Source organism: Microcaecilia unicolor, chromosome 7, assembly GCF_901765095.1.
Source record: "Microcaecilia unicolor chromosome 7, aMicUni1.1, whole genome shotgun sequence".
NCBI classification, from domain to species: domain Eukaryota; kingdom Metazoa; phylum Chordata; class Amphibia; order Gymnophiona; family Siphonopidae; genus Microcaecilia; species Microcaecilia unicolor.
The window spans coordinates 88,418,326-88,437,374 of NC_044037.1; the positions used below are offsets into that span (position 1 = coordinate 88,418,326).

Consider the following 19,049-nt stretch of genomic DNA (forward strand, 5'->3'; position numbering starts at 1 on the left):
GGCTCCAGAAGCATCAGGCGTTAAAGTGTGTGAGCTAAGGGTGGGCAGAGAAGAGACCCAACCCGGGAGCTAGGGAATTGCAGCCAGGGAATCCCAGTACCAGGGTGGATTCAGAAGGGGGTCAGCACTGGTATAGGGGCAGATCAGAAGGAGGTATGTGCTTGCAGAGAATTAAGTCTGTACTGAGAAGAGGAGGCGCGGCCAGCAAGAATAACACTATCCAAAGCATAAGCATGGATAGGAGAACTGTATATATATATGCACATACTCTCTACTGGAAAACTGTCCTTGTAAATAACCCTGAGGAGAGAAGTGGTAAAGGAGTTCTCTGAGGAACAACAGAAAACTTGGAACTTGGTATGCATTTATTTGAAGTTGGATTGCTGAACTGTTGATGTTACTGCTATTGCGGAATTGGAGAATAAAAGTTTGAGTTTTCGCATAGGACTGTGAATTATGGTGTATCTTTGGGGACCGACAGGCAAGAATGAGATGACCCTAGAGAGTGCAATTGTCTCCCAAACCCCCGGATCGCAATTCTGGACCATAGAACCCACCCCCAGCTTGACTAGAGTGTGGATCAGGAATTGAAAGAGAGTGTGAGGAGGGGTAGAGTGTGGGTGAACTGGTGGAATTGTCCCTGTGAGCCCTGGTCTGAGGGAACTGAGCTCTAGCCGAGGGGCGAGACTCAGGCTACATTTATATTTACGGATCTCTTTTAAACTTTCTTCATGGTTCCAATTGCTACAGAATGCTACAGTGCAATTGATATATAGGTTGCAAAAGTTTGATAGGGTTACACCACTGTTACAGTTGCACTACCTACCTATAAAATCTAGAATTGAATTTAAAATTACCTGTTTGGTGTTTAAAATTATAATGGATTGTGTTCTGTTTCTTATATCTTTCATGTTTCATCACGATTTTGTTTCTCTCTAATTTAGACTATCCTTCTACTAAACTTGATCAATTTAAGCGCTTGTTGGATGGACCTTTTTCTTTTTTAATTTAGTAAGGTCTGGAATGATATATTTACTATTTTGTAAAATCTTAGGTGGTCTTTTACTAAAGCTTAGCTCGAGTTATCTGCAGCAGGGCCCATTTTATTCCCATGGGCCCTGCTGCAGATAACTCGAGCTAAGCTTTAGTAAAAGACCCCCTTAAAGACTTATATCACAAGTATTTCAAAATATGATTCTTATTAATGATATATTGCAAATTTTTAACAGAATATGTTAATGTCTTTTTGTACCAAATTTTGAATCCATTATGATATAAGCAGCAGGCTTATTTTCGAAAGAAAAGGGCGCCCATCTTCCGACACAAATCGGAAGATGGGCGTCCTTCTCTCAGGGGCGCGCAAATTGGCATAATCGAAAGCTGATTTAGGGTGCCCTCAACTGCTTTCCATCACGGGGGCGTGTCGGCAGTGTAGCGAAGGCGGGACTGGGACGTGCTTAACACATGGGTGTCCTTGACCGATAATGGAAAAAAGAAGGGCGTCCCTGACGAGCACTTGGCCGACTTTACTGGTCCATTTTTTCTTGCGACCAAGCCTCAAAAAGGTGCCCGAACTGACCAGATGACCACCGGAGGGAATCGAGGATGACCTCCCCTTACTCCCCCAGTGGTCACCAACCCTTCCCACCCTCAAAAAAACCTTTAAATATTTTTTTTTGCCAGCCTCAAATGTTATACCCAGCTCCATGACAGCAGTATGCAGGTCCATGGAGCAGTTTTAGTGGGTGCAGTGCACTTTAGGCAAGCGGACCCAGGCCCATCCCCCCCTACCTGTTACACTTGTAGTGGTAAATGTGAGCCCTTCAAAACCCACCAGAAACCCACTGTACCCACATGTAGGTGCCCCCCCCCCTCACCCCTTAGGGCTATGGTAGTGGTGTGCAGTTGTGGAGAGTGGGTTTTTGTGGGGCTTAGCACCCAAGGTAAGGGAGCTATGCACCTGGGAGCAATTTGTGAAGTCCACTGCAGTGCCCCCTAGGGTGCCTGGTTGGTGTCCTGGCATATGAGGGGGGGAGGGGATCAGTGCACTACGAATGCTGGTTCCTCCCATGACCAAATGGCTTGGATTTGGTCGTTTCTGAGATGGGCGTCCTTGGTTTCCATTATCGCCGAAAATGAGGGATGACCTTCTCTAGGGACTATCATCTCTAAGGTCGACCTAAATGTTGAGATTTGGGCGGCCCTGACCGTATTATCGAAACGAAAGATGGCCGCCCATCTTGTTTCGATAATACAGATTTCCCTGCCCCTTCGCGGGACATCCTGCAAGGACGGCCCCAGGAAAACTTGGGCGCCCCATTCGATTATGCCCCTCTTTGATATCCCAAGAAAAACCAGTTAATCCGGAAAATAAACAAACCTAAAGGAGGGTGTACATATTTAGGTCTTTCAATCTCATTTTATAAAAGTTATATTTATATATAGATATAGATAAATAGATAGATAGATATAGTTCCTGTTTGGCATGCAGTAAACATGCCAAACAGGAACTACAACGGAGCTACTTCTGCAGCCCGGCAGTAGTTCTCACCCCCAGCATGTGCCATTTCCAGCGCTACAAAAATATTTTCTATTTTGTAGCACCGATGTTTACTCAGTGGTAATCGGGTAGTGTCATGCAGTGCCCAGTTACCACTCAGTTATCGCAGGAGCCCTTACTGCCACCTCAATGGGTGGCAGTAAGTGCTCCCCCCTGAAATGGTCACGTGGTAAGTGGTTCACTTATTACATGGCCATTTCTTTTTTTAAAAAGAGACAGCCTTTTACCCACTGCAGTAAAAGGGGGCCTCATTGTACATCAAAAGCATGTGCTGATAGTAGCTCAGGCCCCCTTATAGTGCAGCTTATTAAAAGGGCCCTTAAGCAAACTAAAAATAAAAGCTGACCCTCCCCCCTGTGTACTAAGCTGCACTTAACCTTCCCCCCCCCCCCCCCCCCCGTTTACTAAGCTGCACTATCGGCTGCTGCATAGCAATGCCGACACAGCCCATTCAAAGTAAATGGGCTGTGTCGCCATTAGCGCTCGGGAGCCGCTAGTATGGCTTAATAAACGAAGGTAAGATAATTGTTCCCCTGAATGAATAACTCAAGCATTTGTATAGTTTGCTTTTGAATATCAACCTCCTCTACATTCTTGTTCAGAGAAGAAGATTATGTGATATGCATGGGCGTAGTTGGGGGGGGGGGGTGAGAGGGGCATTGCCCCCCAAATGCAGGGCCGGTGCAATCCGGCTGCAGGCAGCTCTCAGTCCCTTCTTCCTGCCCTCAGCTCCCTGACAGCCCTCCTCTCCATTCCTGCCACCCTGCGTTTAAACCTTTTATTTTAAGTCGCAGCGACGGCACTGAAAATGGCACCGCGGGTTCGCCTCCAGCCTTTTCCTTCCCTCTCAGTGTCTCGCCTTCCTCTGATGATGCATTTCCTGTTTCCATGAGGGCGGGACACAGAGGGAAGGAAAAGGCTGGAGGTGAGCCCGCTTTGCTGTTTTCAGTGCCGTCGCTGCGACTTATAATAAAAGGTTTAAACGTAGGTCATCAGGAACAGAGAGGAGGGCTGTCGGGGAGCTGAGGGTGGGAAGGAGGAGCTGGGTTGGAACTGAACTCGGGAACTGAAATGGGGGAGCTGGGGAAGTCACTGGTCATGGTTGGGATGGGAGGGGAGGGTGAGGGCAGGGGAGAAAAGAGAAACCACTGGACATGGAGGGGAGGGGGCAGGGGAGAGAGGAAATTTGCTGGAGATGGATGGAGGAGAGGGCAGGGGAGAATGGAGAGTTGCTGGACATGGATGGATGGAGGGGATGGCAGGGGAGAGAGGATAGTTGCTGGACATGGATAGATGGATAAAGGGCAGGTAAGACAGGAAGGAGATACACATGGATGGAGGGAAGGAAAGAGATGAGAAATGCTGGACATGGATGGAGTGGAGGGCAGGGAAGAGAGGAGAAATGTTGGACAAGGATGGAGGGAAAGAAAGACAAAGGAAGGAGATGCACATGGATGGAGGAGAAGGGAGAGAGGAGAAATGCTGGACATGGATGGAGGGGAGGGAAGACAGAGGAAATAGATGCACATGGATGGAGGGGAGGGGAGTGAGGAGAAATGCTGGATATGGATGGAGGGAAAATTGCTGAATTTAAGGGATGGATCGGAACACTTTGAGAGCAGATGCTGAAACTGGAAAAAGGATAGGGAGAGGGCTACAGATGGTAGACAGGATGCATAGGGACACATGAGGATGGTGGACATGGTGAGTGAAAAAATATCAAATGGAAAGAAGATGCTGGGACCAAAGCGAATAGAAAAATGAAATGATCAGAGAACAAAGGTAGAAAAAAAGCATTTTATTCAGAATTTATTAATTGGAATATGTCAGCTTTTGGAAATGTGCATCTGTGATATTTTGCGTGTAAGTTTCAATTTTTCGAGTATTGCTGCATGCTGAGTCTGACTACTTGAGGTAACTTTCCAGTTCAATATTTTGCTTTCAAGTTCCTTGTGTCATGTCTGTTGTGTCATGTGTTTTTCATGTGTGATCAAGGTTCAGTATTCTGCTAGCGTATAATATTTGCAGCCCTTTTTGTTTTGTTTTCACGAAGTAGTGTATTGGTGTTTTAGAGCCCGGTGTAATTACAGTGCTGCCTTTCCACACATAAGGTTGTAGCTTATCCTGTCCTTGGAATTAGTGCTGTTATGGTTTGGTAAGGTTATGAGTGTGTTCTTGCACAAGTTTGTGTATAGCGTTTTGGTCTTACTGAGGTGGCACCAAAACATCAGAAAGGATTTTAGAGCCTAAATCATGACACACTACCTCTTGAAGGATCTACAGATAGAGCCTATGCATTTCTAAGGTCAACACTGGCATGGTATGGGAAAGGGGGTGGGGAAATAATACTGGAGAAGAAGAGGGAGTGCTGGGTAAGGAGGAAAGATGGAAGTAAGGGAGAAAGAGCTGGCTTTTTTGGGAATAGCCATAATGAATATGTATGAGATATCTCATATATATTCATTATGTTTATTCCCAAAAAAGCCAGCTCTTTCTCCCTTCCTTCCTCCATATTAGCATATATATATATATATATATATATATATATATATATATATATATATATATACACACACACACACAAATGAATATGCTAATATGCCCCACCCCATCCTTTGCCCCCTCAAATGAAACAGTCAAACTATGCCCATGGTGATACCTGTTTTATATTTTCCTTAAAGTAGTTGTTCTTTTTTTAGGCATGGAAGAAATTTTGACCCAGACATAAATCATCTACTGGATGGGGTGACTGAATTACAAATGGACAGGTTGGATCCTCCATCCCATCTTCTGGTGCATGGTGCATTGGCATTTTCTCTTATAGTGGATGACCTACAACGAACATATGTAGCAGCAGCCTTTTATGGCAGGGGGCGTGTTGTGGTTGCAAGCCATCAGGACTACATCAACAGTCCAGAACACAAACAGCTTATTCTCAATGCAATATCCTGGCTTGACAATGGAAGGCAAGGAAATGTTGCTGTAGAACAAGGATTAAAAAATCTCCATGGTATCCTTTCTGAAGAAAACGTTGCCTGTGAGCTGTCAAGCTTCAAAGCTAGTGCCAGCGTCTACTGTTGCACTGTTTACAATGATAAAGATGCTGATGAAATCCACAAGTTTGTAGCAGAAGGGAGGGGCCTACTTATTGCAGGAAGAGCTTGGTTCTGGGCGCATGAAAACAAGGACAAAAATGTATTGCTTGAGTTTCCTGGCAATAAAATACTCAACAGGTTTGGAATTACCTTCCCAAGCACTTATGCCAATTCTGAAAACATCAAGACTTTAAACTCTGAAAATTCATTGCAGCATTACCACTTCCGAAAAGCACTGAATGACTTCCAAACTGCTATCGAACTCAAACAAGAGATTAAACCGCAACTGTTGTCCTGGTCTAAGAAATTACTCTTTGACTATAAAACTATCAAGGATGTCCCATACTCTGAGAATATGATGTTTTCCTCTATTCAGGGAATGCTTCTTCAATTGTTAATATTTACTGGAATTCCAAAAGTCAGCACAGCGAACCAAGTTAGAAAGAATTCCAAGGAATTCTTCCTGCTAATGATAGCAGCTAGTGTTCACAATTTTGCACCTGATATGAAAACATGGATAAAGAAAGCAATTGTAAATCCTCTGGAACTTCCTGTGCAATCTTCAGTCACACTTAGTGTCAATGCTACAAATATAGGTATGGTATTCTTTTTCATAATTTATGATATATGGGAGGTTGACTTATAAAACATGTACTGAAATAATAGGATGATTATAACATTAATATGAAATACTAGAAACACAACACTATGGCTACTAGACCAATCATATGATGGCCCTTGTACCAACCAAGGCCAGCAGTCTGGCATCCCCTATGTGTCACCACTAGCTTCACTTTGCTCTGGGAGATCAACTTGTCTTTCTGTGGATAAAGAAGACTGGAAGCTTTCTTGCTTTATGAAATTATAAAAGACAGATAAGGTGAAGAAACATTATTATACTAAACAAATTATTCTTATGTGGTAATTGTATTAGAGGATTGTTGCAGGTTACTCATCATCTCCTGTCTGCTAATAATGTGTTGTATATCTGAAATCATGATATGTCAACTGCTGAACAATTAGCATCCATTTTTGAGAATAATGTAAGTGTACTGAGGAATGAAGTTTTAAATGTAGGAGTTAAGATTGTGAAGGGGTTGGACATTGAGTGATATGATTTCTGGATCAGTACAAACAGCTCTGTGTGAGTCAAATATAATGGATGTTTTAGGAGACTGTCTTTGGAAGGAGAATCAGTGCTGTACATTTCCCAAAGCTAACATATGCCACCTGAAAAAATTCAAAATAAAACACTTTTTTCTACCTTTGTTGTCTGGGCATTTTATTTTTCCAAGCACGTTGGTCCCACTTTCTCTTTTCTGCTTTCCTGTCTATATTCTGTTCTTTTTCCAGTGGATGCTGTCCATTTGTCCTTTCTCCACTTTCCTCCTTCTTTCATTCCTTTGCTTCAACCATCTCTGACATACTTCTTTCTCTCTTTTGTCTGCCCATTCAAGTTTCACCCTGTCACTCTTCTGTGCTCCATCTGTTTTTCACTTGCCTATCAATTTTCCATCTCTTCTTCTCACCCCTAGCTATCCTGCATCATTCCTTCATTGGATTCCTATTCCCTTCTTTCACCTACTCCCCATTACTACACTTCTACTCTCTGTACTCACCATTCTCATTTCCTCAAAAATGCCCATGGTCTCTCCCACATAGTTCCACCGTGCCAGACATCTCCCCTCTCCATATCCTTTTACCCTAGCATCTCCTCTCTGTTTCTTTACCCACACTTGAAGTTCATCAATTCCCTGTCCCCTCTCTCCCCCTCAAAGTCCATCTTCAATGTTCAGCAGGGCAGCAGCAGCTTGGAGGGGATAGGCCACAGGAATTTCAGCCTGGTGGCAGTAGATGCAACTCCATAAATTCCAATGTTGTGTTCTTTCCTGGGTTCTATAAGCAACCAACTGTACACCAGAAGTGAAAGCCTGCTAAGTGTAGTTTACCACCTCCACAACCCAGGAAGGAGCACAGCATCAGGCTTTGTGTAGCCACATCTCCTGTGGGTCCCAGCATCTTCTCTTCCTTCCATGCCTCAGAGTTAATCTCTCTTACGTACTTACTTCCTCCCTCCCTTCCTCCATGGTCTGATATCTGCCCTTCCCCTGCAGGTCCAGCACTTCTTCTCTCCCATTCTCTCTGCAGGTTCAACACTTCTCCATCAGCCCCCCCTGCAGGTGTAGTATTTCTCCCCTTCTCTCAGCCCCCCAGTGAATCCAGAACTTCTTCTTTGACTCCCACCCAGCCCCCTTATGGTTGCAGGCAGCAACTCTTTCTCTTCTTCCCTCAGCCCTCCTCCCATCTATCAAACCTCACTTTTTCACTTGTAGTGACAGCCATGACAGGCTGCCTGGGCCAACCTGGAGCCTTTCCTCTGCTGCATTCCTGCCCTCTGTTGTAACATTCTGTATATATGAGGGTGGGATGTAGATGAACAAAAAAGCAACACTGGGCCTTTAAGACTGAGACAACAGGAGTATTTTATTGACAAGTGACTCGACACGGGCCGTGTTTCAGCGTGAAACAACGCCTGCCTCAGGGGTCTAGCAACAAAACATATAAATCACAATAAAATATAACAATTAAAAAAATTAGCCGATTAAAAAATGATTTATAATGGTAATAAAAACATATAGTAAAAAATCTATAGTAAAGAAACACCACTATGAAGTATATATGTAAAATGTCTTAGTGGCTTTATGTAGACAAACAACGTTGTTTGTCTACATAAACCGTGACATGCACAAAAGGGTTCTCCGAGCCATTTTCCGATCAAGGTAGCAGCTAACGAAAATGGAATGCAGATGAGCAAATTAGTATTATAATGTGTATAAATCGTATTGTAATGAGATGCACTACCGTTTTCCGATCCCCTCACCGTAGGAAACCTAACGGGAGGTCTGCACCTCTCATTGGGGCTGCTGTGAGGGAATCGGAAGGGGGAAAAAAAAACAAAAAACGTTCAAGTGCATGTTACTACTACTACTACTATTTAGCATTTCTATAGTGCTACAAGGCATACGCAGCGCTGCACAAACATAGAAGAAAGACAGTCCCTGCTCAATGAGCTTACAATCTAATAGACAAAAAATAAATAAAGTAAGCAAATCAAATCAATTAATGTGAACGGGAAGGAAGAGAGGAGGGTAGGTGGAGGCGAGTGGTTACGAGTCAAAAGCAATGTTAAAGAGGTGGGCTTTCAGTCTAGATTTAAAGGTGGCCAAGGATGGGGCAAGACGTAGGGGCTTGGGAAGTTTATTCCAGGCGTAGGGTGCAGCGAGACAGAAGGTGCGAAGTCTGGAGTTGGCAGTAGTGGAGAAGGGAACAGATAAGAAGGATTTATCCATGGAGCGGAGTGCACGGGAAGGGGTGTAGGGAAGGACGAGTGTGGAGAGATACTGGGGAGCAGCAGAGTGAATACATTTATAGGTTAGTAGAAGAAGTTTGAACAGGATGCGAAAACGGATAGGGAGCCAGTGAAGGGTCTTGAGGAGAGGGGTAGTATGAGTAAAGCGACCCTGGCGGAAGATGAGACGGGCAGCAGAGTTTTGAACCGACTGGAGAGGGGAGAGGTGACTAAGTGGGAGGCCAGCAAGAAGCAGATTGCAGTAGTCTAAACGAGAGGTGACAAGGGTGTGGATGAGGGTTTTGGTAGAGTGCTCGGAAAGAAAGGGGCGGATTTTACGGATGTTGTAAAGAAAGAAACGACAGGTCTTGGCGGTCTGCTGGATATGAGCAGAGAAGGAGAGAGAAGAGTCAAAGATGACCCCAAGGTTGAGCTGAGGAGACAGGGAGAATGAGAGAGCCATCAACAGAAATAGAAAACGGGGGGAGCGGGGAGGTGGGTTTGGGGGGGGGGGGGAAAATGAGAAGCTCGGTTTTGGTCATATTTAATTTCAGGTGGCGTTGAGACATCCAGGCAGCAATGTCAGACAAGCACGCTGAAACTTTGGTTTGGATGCAAGGTGAGATATCCGGGGTAGAAAGGTAGATTTGGGAGTCATCGGCCTAGAGATGGTAGGAAAAGCCATGGGATGAGATTAATGAACCAAGGGAAGAAGTGTAGATAGAAAAGAGGAGGGGACCAAGAACAGAACCCTGAGGTACGCCGACAGTTAGAGGGATAGAAGTAGAAGAGGATCCACCAGAGTGAACACTAAAGGTGCGGAGGGAGAGGTAGGAAGAGAACCAGGAAAGGACAGAGCCCTGGAATCCAAGTGAAGACAGGGTATCGAGAAGTATGCTGTGATCGACAGTGTCAAAAGCAGCGGAAAGATCAAGAAGAATGAGGATGGAATATTGACCTCTGGATTTAGCCAGTAATAGGTCATTGGAGACTTTAGTAAGTGCAGTTTCGGTTGAGTGGAGAGGGCGAAAACCAGATTGTAATGGGTCAAGAATAGCATGTGAGGAGAGAAAAATCAAGGCAGCGGCGGTGAACAACACGCTCAAGTAATTTGGAGAGAAAAGGAAGGAGTGAGATGGGTCGGTAATTAGAGGGACAAGTAGGGTCAAGTGAAGGCTTCTTAAGGAGAGGTGTGACCACAGCATGTTTAAAGGCAGCAGGGACAGTCGCGGTGGAAAGTGAGAGGTTGAGAATGTGACAGATAAAAGGAATAAGAGTAGGAGAGATGGCATTAAGAAGGTGGGTGGGAATGGGATCAGAGGAACAGGTTGTACATTTTGAGGAAGAAAGGAGAAGTGTAGTTTCCTCAATAGTAACTTCAGGAAAGGAGGAAAGGAAATGAGGGGAAGGAGAGAGAGGGGAACGGACTAGTGGAGGGAGAGCTGGTGAGGTAGAGAAAGCAAGGTTTATCTTTTGAACCTTGTTGTGAAAGAATTCAGCAAGGGTCTGAGGAGATAATGAAGGGGGAGTTGGGGGAGGGGGCACCTTGAGGAGAGAGTTCAATGTGGTGAAGAGAAGTCGAGGATTATAGCCAAGAGAGTTGGTCAGTTGGATATAATAATCCTGTTTGGCACGTAAAAGAGCAGATTGGAAGGAGGTCAGCATGAACTTAAAGTGTAAGAAATCAGCAAGGGCCCGAGATTTCCGCCAGAGGCGTTCGGCGGAGCGGGTACAGGAACGTAGGTAGCGGATATTAGAAGTCAGCCAAGGTTGGGGTTTTGTACGCCTTACAGGGCGGGTCATCAAAGGTGCAAGAGTGTCTAAGGCAGAGGATAGAGTATTGTTGTAAGAAGAAACAGCCTCGTTGACAGACGTGGATGGTGCCACAGTAGAGAGGTTTGAAACATGGGAGGATAGAGATGAAGGGTCAATATCGTGAAGATTCCTAGATAAATTAGATAGGATAGGACGGGACTGGGAGGGAGGAGATTTAAGTGTGAAAGTTATAAGATGGTGATCAGAGGAGGGATGATCAGAGGCAAGGAAACTAGAAGGTGAACAGTTGGAGGAGAAGATGAGATCAAGACAGTGACCATTTTGATGAGTGGGGGAGGTGGAGCATAGTTGGAGATTAAAGGATGACGTTAAAGCGAGTAACTTGGAAATATAAGAGTTGGAAGGATCATTAGCAGGAATATTAAAGTCACCAAGGATGAGAGAGGGGGAGGAAGGATCATGGAAGAAGGCAAGCCAGGCGTCAAAGTCACAGAGAAAGGATGAAAGGGACTTATCAGGGGGACAATAAATGACCGCTATTCGAAGAGGCAGAGGAGAGAAAAGGCGGATAGAGTGGACTTCAAAGGAGGAAAAACAGTGAGATTGAGGTGGAAGAAGGGGTTGAAATCTGGAGGAGGGAGAGAGAAGTAGTCCAACACCGCCCCCACGGCCAGCAGGGCGAGGAGTATGTGAAAATAGATAACCGCCATGGCAGAGGGCTGCGACTGAAGCAGAGTCATCAGGGCAGAGCCAGGTTTCTGTTATGGCGAGAAGATGGAGGTGACGCGAGATAAAGAGGTCCTGGATATAGGGGAGTTTTTTACAGATAGAGCGGGCATTCCATAGGGCGCAAGAGAAGGGGAGTAGAGGAATAGAGATGAGGTTAGAGAGGTCATGGTGAGATCTGTAGAGTTTGGATAATAGTTGGTGAGGAGGGCCAGGATTGGGATTGATGTCACCAGCTGAGAGTAAGAGAAGGAGAGGTGTGGCCACGAAGGCGTCGAAGGAGAGAGGTATTTAGGTGGAATGGGGAAGGCAAAATGGAGGGAAGAAAGAGACGGAGATTAAAAGCCAAGAGGGAGGAAGAGGGTAGGAGAGAAGGTGAGGTGATGAAGTCAATGGATGGGAAGTGAGTTCCTGTAGCGGAGACAGGTAGGGGGTGAGGGAAAAGATTAGGAAGGGACAGAGCTAGGAAGAGAATGTGAATAGGGGCCATGAATGATTAAGGTACTTTAGCAACTGGAAAAAGATTAGATACAAAGAGAAAAATAACGGCGCGCGGCACCTAGAGCGGAGGCCCTGAGTGGATCGGGGTGGACCTGGGTGTCACCCCGGAGAAGGCTGTAATGATATGCAGATGAGCTGCAAGTCCTCCACAGCACCTGAAAGGCAGCCGGAGGTAGAGGTGGGCACCTCTCAGCTGAGGAAAGGCTTACCAGGGGTTAGGCCGAAGCCAGCATTCCTCCCCCTGAGGGTCGCCTGATCCTAGCCAAAAAGCACCTGGAAACTCTGTGCACTTGGAGAGAAGGCCCTGGGAAGATCGGGGTGGAACTGGAGTCACCCCGGATACAGCTGTGGGGAAATGCAGAAGGGCTGCAAGTCCTCCACAGCACCTGGTGGGAGCGCTGGGCACCTAGAGCGGAGGCCCTGAGTGGATCGGGGTGGACCTGGGTGTCACCCCGGAGAAGGCTGTAAGGATATGCAGATGAGCTGCAAGTCCTCCACAGCACCTGAAAGGCAGCCGGTGGTAGAGGTGGGCACCTCTCAGCTGAGGAAAGGCTTACCAGGGGTTAGGCCGAAGCCAGCAGCTACGAGTTAGGGCCATCCTTCTAAAGTGCCTAACATGGATGTCCTTCACTAGACCAAAAAAGGACGTCCCTGACGAGCACTTGGACGTTTTTCTCCCCCCAGATTTGTTTTGTGATGGGTGTTCTGTTTTTTAGTGCATCTACCCCTTAAAGACATATTTCTGACTGGGGAAAACAGACAACATGCAGCCCCCCTCCCCCACAGGAAATTACCTCCCCCATCACACGTAGCTTTGAGATAATCTGAGCCAAAAGGGGTAAGGAAGATCTGCGACAGGACATAGCTGGTCTGGGAAACAGCCCATAATGACCACCGCCGGAGAGAAGCAGGACGTGTGAGGACGTCCAAATCAAAAAAACTATTTGGACGTTCCTTTCGATTATGCCCCTCCGCCACATCTCTCTCAGCTAATCACAGTGCGTTTAGCTGTCACCAGTGTCAGCTAAACGTGCTGTGATTGGCTGAGAACCTGGAGGCGGAGCATAATGGAAAGAAACGTCCAAATAGCTTTTTTTGATTTGGACGTCCTCGCACGTCCCGATGCCGGCGGTGGTTATTTGGGGCACCTCCCACCCCCGTGAGAGCCATGGGAATGAAGAGCAGCAAGCTACGAGTGTGCCACTGGTGTGGGGGTGATCGAGTTTGAGGAGGGAAGGAGCCAAGAGCGTGAGGCTGAACCGGCGGCTGCAGCTTGAGCTCCGGCCCGTGGCTCTGACACATGCTCGTCAGGGATGTCCTTTTTGGACGTCTTTGGCATGCACAGAGCAGCCAGCATAACGCTTGGCTGCTCTGCGCATGCTCAGCTGGCCAACTGGCTTGGAAGGAAATCCCATGCAAATGAGCTAGCAGCGACCAGCTCATTTGCATGGGATTTCCTTGATGCATGCCCGTTTCTTACCGATTCGCTAAGGAATCGGTAAGGGAAGGGCATTAACGATTGTTTTAGCTCATCTTCCCCTAGTTCTAGAATTTTTCCTCCTCTTGTTGACTCCTGTACCAGCTGCTCTATAAAGCAGTCTTTGATTTCGTCCAGGAATTTTATTTTCCTAGTATGCCCTGATGTTACATTTACACAGTCAATATTGAATTAATTTCACCCATTATTATTGTGTTTCCCAGTTTGTTAGCCTCCCTAATTTCTGATAACATCTCTACATCCGTCTGTTCATCCTGGCTAGGTGGACTGTAGTACACTCCTATCACTATTCTTCTCCCTTTTACACATGGAATTTCCATCCATAGGGATTCCAAAATGTGTTTTGTTTCCTGCAGAATTTTCAATCTATTTGATTCAAGGCCCTCCTTAACATACAATGCTACCCCTCCACGAATTCGATCCACCTTATCACTATGATATCATTTGTACCCTGGTATGATGGTGTCCCACTGGTTATCCTCCTTCTACAAGGTCTTAGAGATGCCTATTATATCTAATTTTTAATTTAGTGCAATATATTCTAACTCTCCCATCTTATTTCTTAGGCTTCTGGCATTTGCATATAGACATTTCAAACTATCGCCTATGTTTAAAAAGTGGCGCTATGGGCGTGGTAGCATTTTTAACACTCGTAAATAGTTTACTCGTGTTAAACGCTAATGCACCCATAGAAATGTATAGGCACATTAGTGTTTAACATGCCTTAAATTTACAGGCACATTAAAAACACTAACGCACCTTAGTAAACATACCCTTATGTTTGTTGTTCCTATTTACATCTTGTTCAGCAGTTAACAGTGATAATTTGCAATCTTTTGTCTGCTTTTTATTTAAAGACACTTGCAGGCTTATTTTCGAAAGTGAAGGATGCCCATCTTTCGACACAAATCGGAAGATGGGCGTCCTTCTCCCAGGGTCGCCCAAATCAATATAATCAAAAGCCGATTTTTGGGCGTCCTCATCTGCTTTCCATCGCGGGGACGACCAAAGTTCCCAGGGGCGTGTTGGAAGCATAGCGAAAGTGGTACTGGGGCTTGCTTAATACATGGGCGTCCTCGACCAATAATGGAAAAAAGAAGGGCATCCCTGACGAGCACTTGGCCAACTTTACTTGGTCCATTTTTTCTTGCGACCAAGCCTCAAAAAGGTGCCCACCTGAGGGAATCGGCGATGACCTCCCCTTACTCCCCCAGTGGTCACTAACCTCCTCCCACCCTAAAAAAAAAAAAAAAAAAATATTTTTTGCCAGCCTGTATGCCAGCCTCAAATGTCATACCCAGCTCCCTGACAGCAGTATGCAGGTCCTTGGAGCAGTTTTAGTGGGTGCAGTGCACTTCAGGCAGGCGGACCCAGGCCCATCCCCCCCACACCTGTTACAATTGTGGTGGTAAATATGAGCCCTCCAAAATCCACTGTACCCACATGTAGGTGCCCCCCCTTCACCCCTTAGGGCTATGGTAGCGTTGTACAGTTGTGGGGGGTTGGGGAGCTCAGCACCCAAGGTAAGGAAGCTATGTACCTGGGAGCAATTTCTTAAGTCCACTGCAGTGCACCCTAGGGTGCCCGGTTGGTGTCCTGGCATGTCAGGGCTTGGATTTGGTCGTTTCTGAGATGGGCGCCCTCAGTTTCCATTATCGCCGAAAACCGGGGACGACTATCTCTAGGGACAACCATCTCTATGGTCAACCTAAATGTTGAGATTTGGGTGTCCCCGAACGTATTATCGAAACAAAAGATGGATGCTCATCTTGTTTCAATAATACGGGTTTCCCCGCTCCTTCCCGGGGACATCCTGCGAGGATGCCCTCAGGAAAACTTGGGTGCCCCGTTTGATTATGCCCCTCTTGGTCTACTATGGTCTCTATTGCAACCTTGCTATTGGGATGCCCTATCTTCCCTGTTTTGGTGATATCTTTGAAAGATACCTCGTGCTGAACCATTTGCTTTTGAATGACTGTCGGCCTTCCCCCAGGTTCTAAGTGAAAAGCTGCTCTATCTCCTTTTTAAATGCTGATGCCAGCAGCCTGGTTCCACCCTGGTTAAGGTGGAGCCCATCATTCCGGAATAGGCCTCCCCTTCCCCAGAATTTTGCCCAGTTCCTTACAAATGTAAAACCCTCCTCCCTGCACCAACTTCTCATCCATGCATTGAGACTCTAGAGCTCTGCCAGTCTCTTGGGCCTTGTGTGTGGAATGGGGAGTGCTTCAGAAAATGCTACCCCTAGAGGTTCTGGATTTGAGCTTTCTACCTAAGAGCCTAAATTTGTGTTCCAGAACATCTCTCCCACATTTTCATATGTCATTGGTATCCACATGAACCAAGACAGCCAGCTCCTCCCCAGCACTATCTAAAATCCTATCTAGGTGATGCGTGAGATCTACCACCTCTGCACCAGGCAGGCAAGTAACCAGGCAAGCCTCACGTCCACCAGCCACCCAGCTATCTACATGCCTAATAATCAAATCACCAACTACAACAGCAGTCCTAACCCTTTCCCCTAGCCAGAAGCTCCTGGAAACACATCCTCGGTGCGAGAGGATATTGCATCCCCTGGTGGGCTGGTATGGGCTAGGCTACTTTTCCTTCTAGAGTATATCTGTTAAAGCTGTAGCAGAAAATTCAAGTTTTAAAGCTATGGGGGAAAGGGTATGGAGTCTAACTAAAAGTTTGCTTCCATTTTTTTTTAAAATTCTAACTGTGTTTATCAATATCCTACAATTCCTCTTTTAAACCTAATCTTTAAGTTACCAAGCACAGAGCAAAGTAATGTCACTTACCAGAGAAATGTCCTCTTCTCTCAGAATGTCTCAGAAAGAAAGTTAAGTTGAATCTAGCCCAGTAATCATATTGCCCTTAGTAACCTTTGCAGAGTGAATTCATTCAAAAAGGCAGTAAATAAATCCTAATAAATAAATGTCTACTTCATCACACCTTAATTACCACCTAATTCAGGTCAGTAGCAGTGCTACTTCTCCAGCAGGCAAAGAACAGAAAATAACTTTTTAGGACAGTTTGAGCATTGCTACTATGCTTTCTAATACTCTTGGCTGTTAAGTTTCTACCTCAAGGAAAAGTTTCAGTTTAAAACCTTTGTGATTGGTTGTATGAATTCCATCAACTCTGATGCAGCTAACCAGACAGGCCCTTTTCACATGGGTCACCAAGAGACAGTGTCTCAGACGTCCTCATGACAAATCCCGTTCTGGAATATCATATTGTGGCTTGGTTGGTAGTTCTGTTCAGATCATGGCTGGCTGAATGCATAAAGTCTCAAACTGGAACAAATTATTGCACAGCAAAGTGTAAACATAGGAGCACAGTGTGGCAAAACAGGGGACTTTCATGCTTGTGATTTGTAATGTTGTGTTATGACATTTTTTCCCTTTCATGGTATTTCCCTTGTTTGGCCAGCAGGTGGTGTCTGTCCTCTGCACTATAGCTGTTGCAGAGATCTGTTTTCCTTTTAGCTTACTTTCCCTAAAGAAAAGAGGAAAACCCCTGAGGAGAAGAGTAACCTGCAATACCATGCTCTGTACCCTGATTGGCCCTGAAGCCCAAGATCTAGTCCAGAAGGTACTGGAATTCTCCAGTCTCAGTTGGGAGTGTGGAGGGAGTAGACTTCTGCACTGAGACCCTGCTCAAATCCTGTGAGCCGTTACTTTTCCTGATCTCCCCAGGTACTACTTAGGTAGTAAAAAAGTGTTAAGTTAGCTCTTTCACTGAATTCTTGCTATTTTACCTATTACTGTTTGCTTTTTACAACTTTTTACCATTCACTGTTCTATTTTTTGTGATAATAAACCTATTAGTTTGTTAGCTCTGTTGTCCTGGGCTGACTAAGAATTCTGGCAGTTTATGTTCTTGGTCTGTGATTGTTTTTTCTGGGAACTGTGGAACCCCTAGGATTGTGACCCCAGTGTCCTTAGGAACCACTGGGAAAATAACTTGTGGGTGAGAGGCTTGCCCCAGAGGCAAACAGGACCCAGCAGGCAGGTGGAGGGTATGCCTGTGTAGGCGCACATGCACAGGTGCAAGCAGGACTGGGCAGTGCTGGGTAGGACCCTCCAGGTGGCCACAGGTAGAACTCAGGCATTACTTGACACACAGTTTCTCTATTCACCTTTGGCCTGGAAACCAAGGCTGTAGCAGTATATCAACCCAGGCAGAAATCCATCTTGGCTGGCCAAAAGTTACATGTTTCAAATTTAGGAGGGTTTTTATACATTCTGAGGCTGGGCCTCAATGTTAACTGGATAGTGGTGATATTCAGTTGCTATCTAGTTAACTTTATGCAGTTACCCCAGCCACAGATATATCAGGCTTACGCTATCTGGATAACATTATCTTTCACAACAATGTAACTTTTGGCCAGGCAATGGGTTGTCTGACCAGAATTTAGCCAATCTGTGGCCCCAAATCTTTTAATGTGAGGATTTCTCTAGTCCATGTTAACTCCCCCCCCCCCCCCCAAAAAAAATAAACTTCTATACCCAAATGTAACCTGCTTTACTGCATCAACTCTAAGTTACTAGTTATTAAACTACTCACAATATACTGCCTGTTCAAGATGAAATCCCAGCTTGAAGAGAGGTTTGAGGATACTGGTTTGTTTTGTTACATCAATGTAGTGCACATGTCTGGAGTCCTTTCTCAAATGAGGGATCAGGTAAACAGAATACTAGATTTTTGACATGTTCGTGCAGTAAAATCCTGGTTACAAACCTCTAGGGAACTTGTTTGCCATTAAAATGAATTGTTATGAGTCCTGCGGGTTTCTTACAGATTCGGAAGCTTGGAGGAGCACATGTCTGTATGTTTATGAAGCTCAAACAGCGACCTTTACATTTCCTTCTTCTGCTGTCAATAAAGGCCTGAAGGTAACTTTTTATAAAGTCATCTATCTTTTGGAATAGGAGGCACAGCTTAGTGTGAATCCCCACTTTGAATCTGACTCAGGTCAGTAGGAAATGAAGACAAGCAGGAAATGCTGTCAGTGAATATCTTGTTTTTTTTCTTTGTTCCAGATTTTGATGTAGTATCATACATATTATATCCTACTAATAGTAGAACTATACAGAGTTCAAAAACTGGCACCAGCCAGGGGTGTAGCCAGACAACAGATTTTGGGTGGGCCTAGGCAAGACTTTTCTTACCTAGGAACCAAAAGGTGGACCTCCTTACCAACCAAAATAAGAAATATACAGGAATATACTAGATTCTGCAAAATCCTCAAATTGTTCCTATTCAAATAAACCCTCACAAAAAACAACCATATCTCAAACAATTAATTACTTGAATTGGTTATTACTCTATTTACCATTAACTTTCTCTTTGCTTCATGTACAATTTCTCATTCATAATAGATTTTCTAAATGTTAAATATCCATAGCTTTCCCAGTATGTTTATGATATTGTATTGCAAAATTGGATTCTTACAACAAATTACTTTCTTATGCATTATTCTTTGTTATGTGTCCTTTACTGTTTTTGTAAGCCACATTGAACTCAAACTTGTTTGGGATA

The 19,049-nt window shown here is 45.1% G+C and overlaps 1 pseudogene; it reads left to right on the plus strand.

The window, feature by feature from the left end:
- The window catches only part of LOC115475006, a 132,933-nt pseudogene that overhangs the window by 17,416 nt on the left and 96,468 nt on the right, over nucleotides 1-19,049 (plus strand).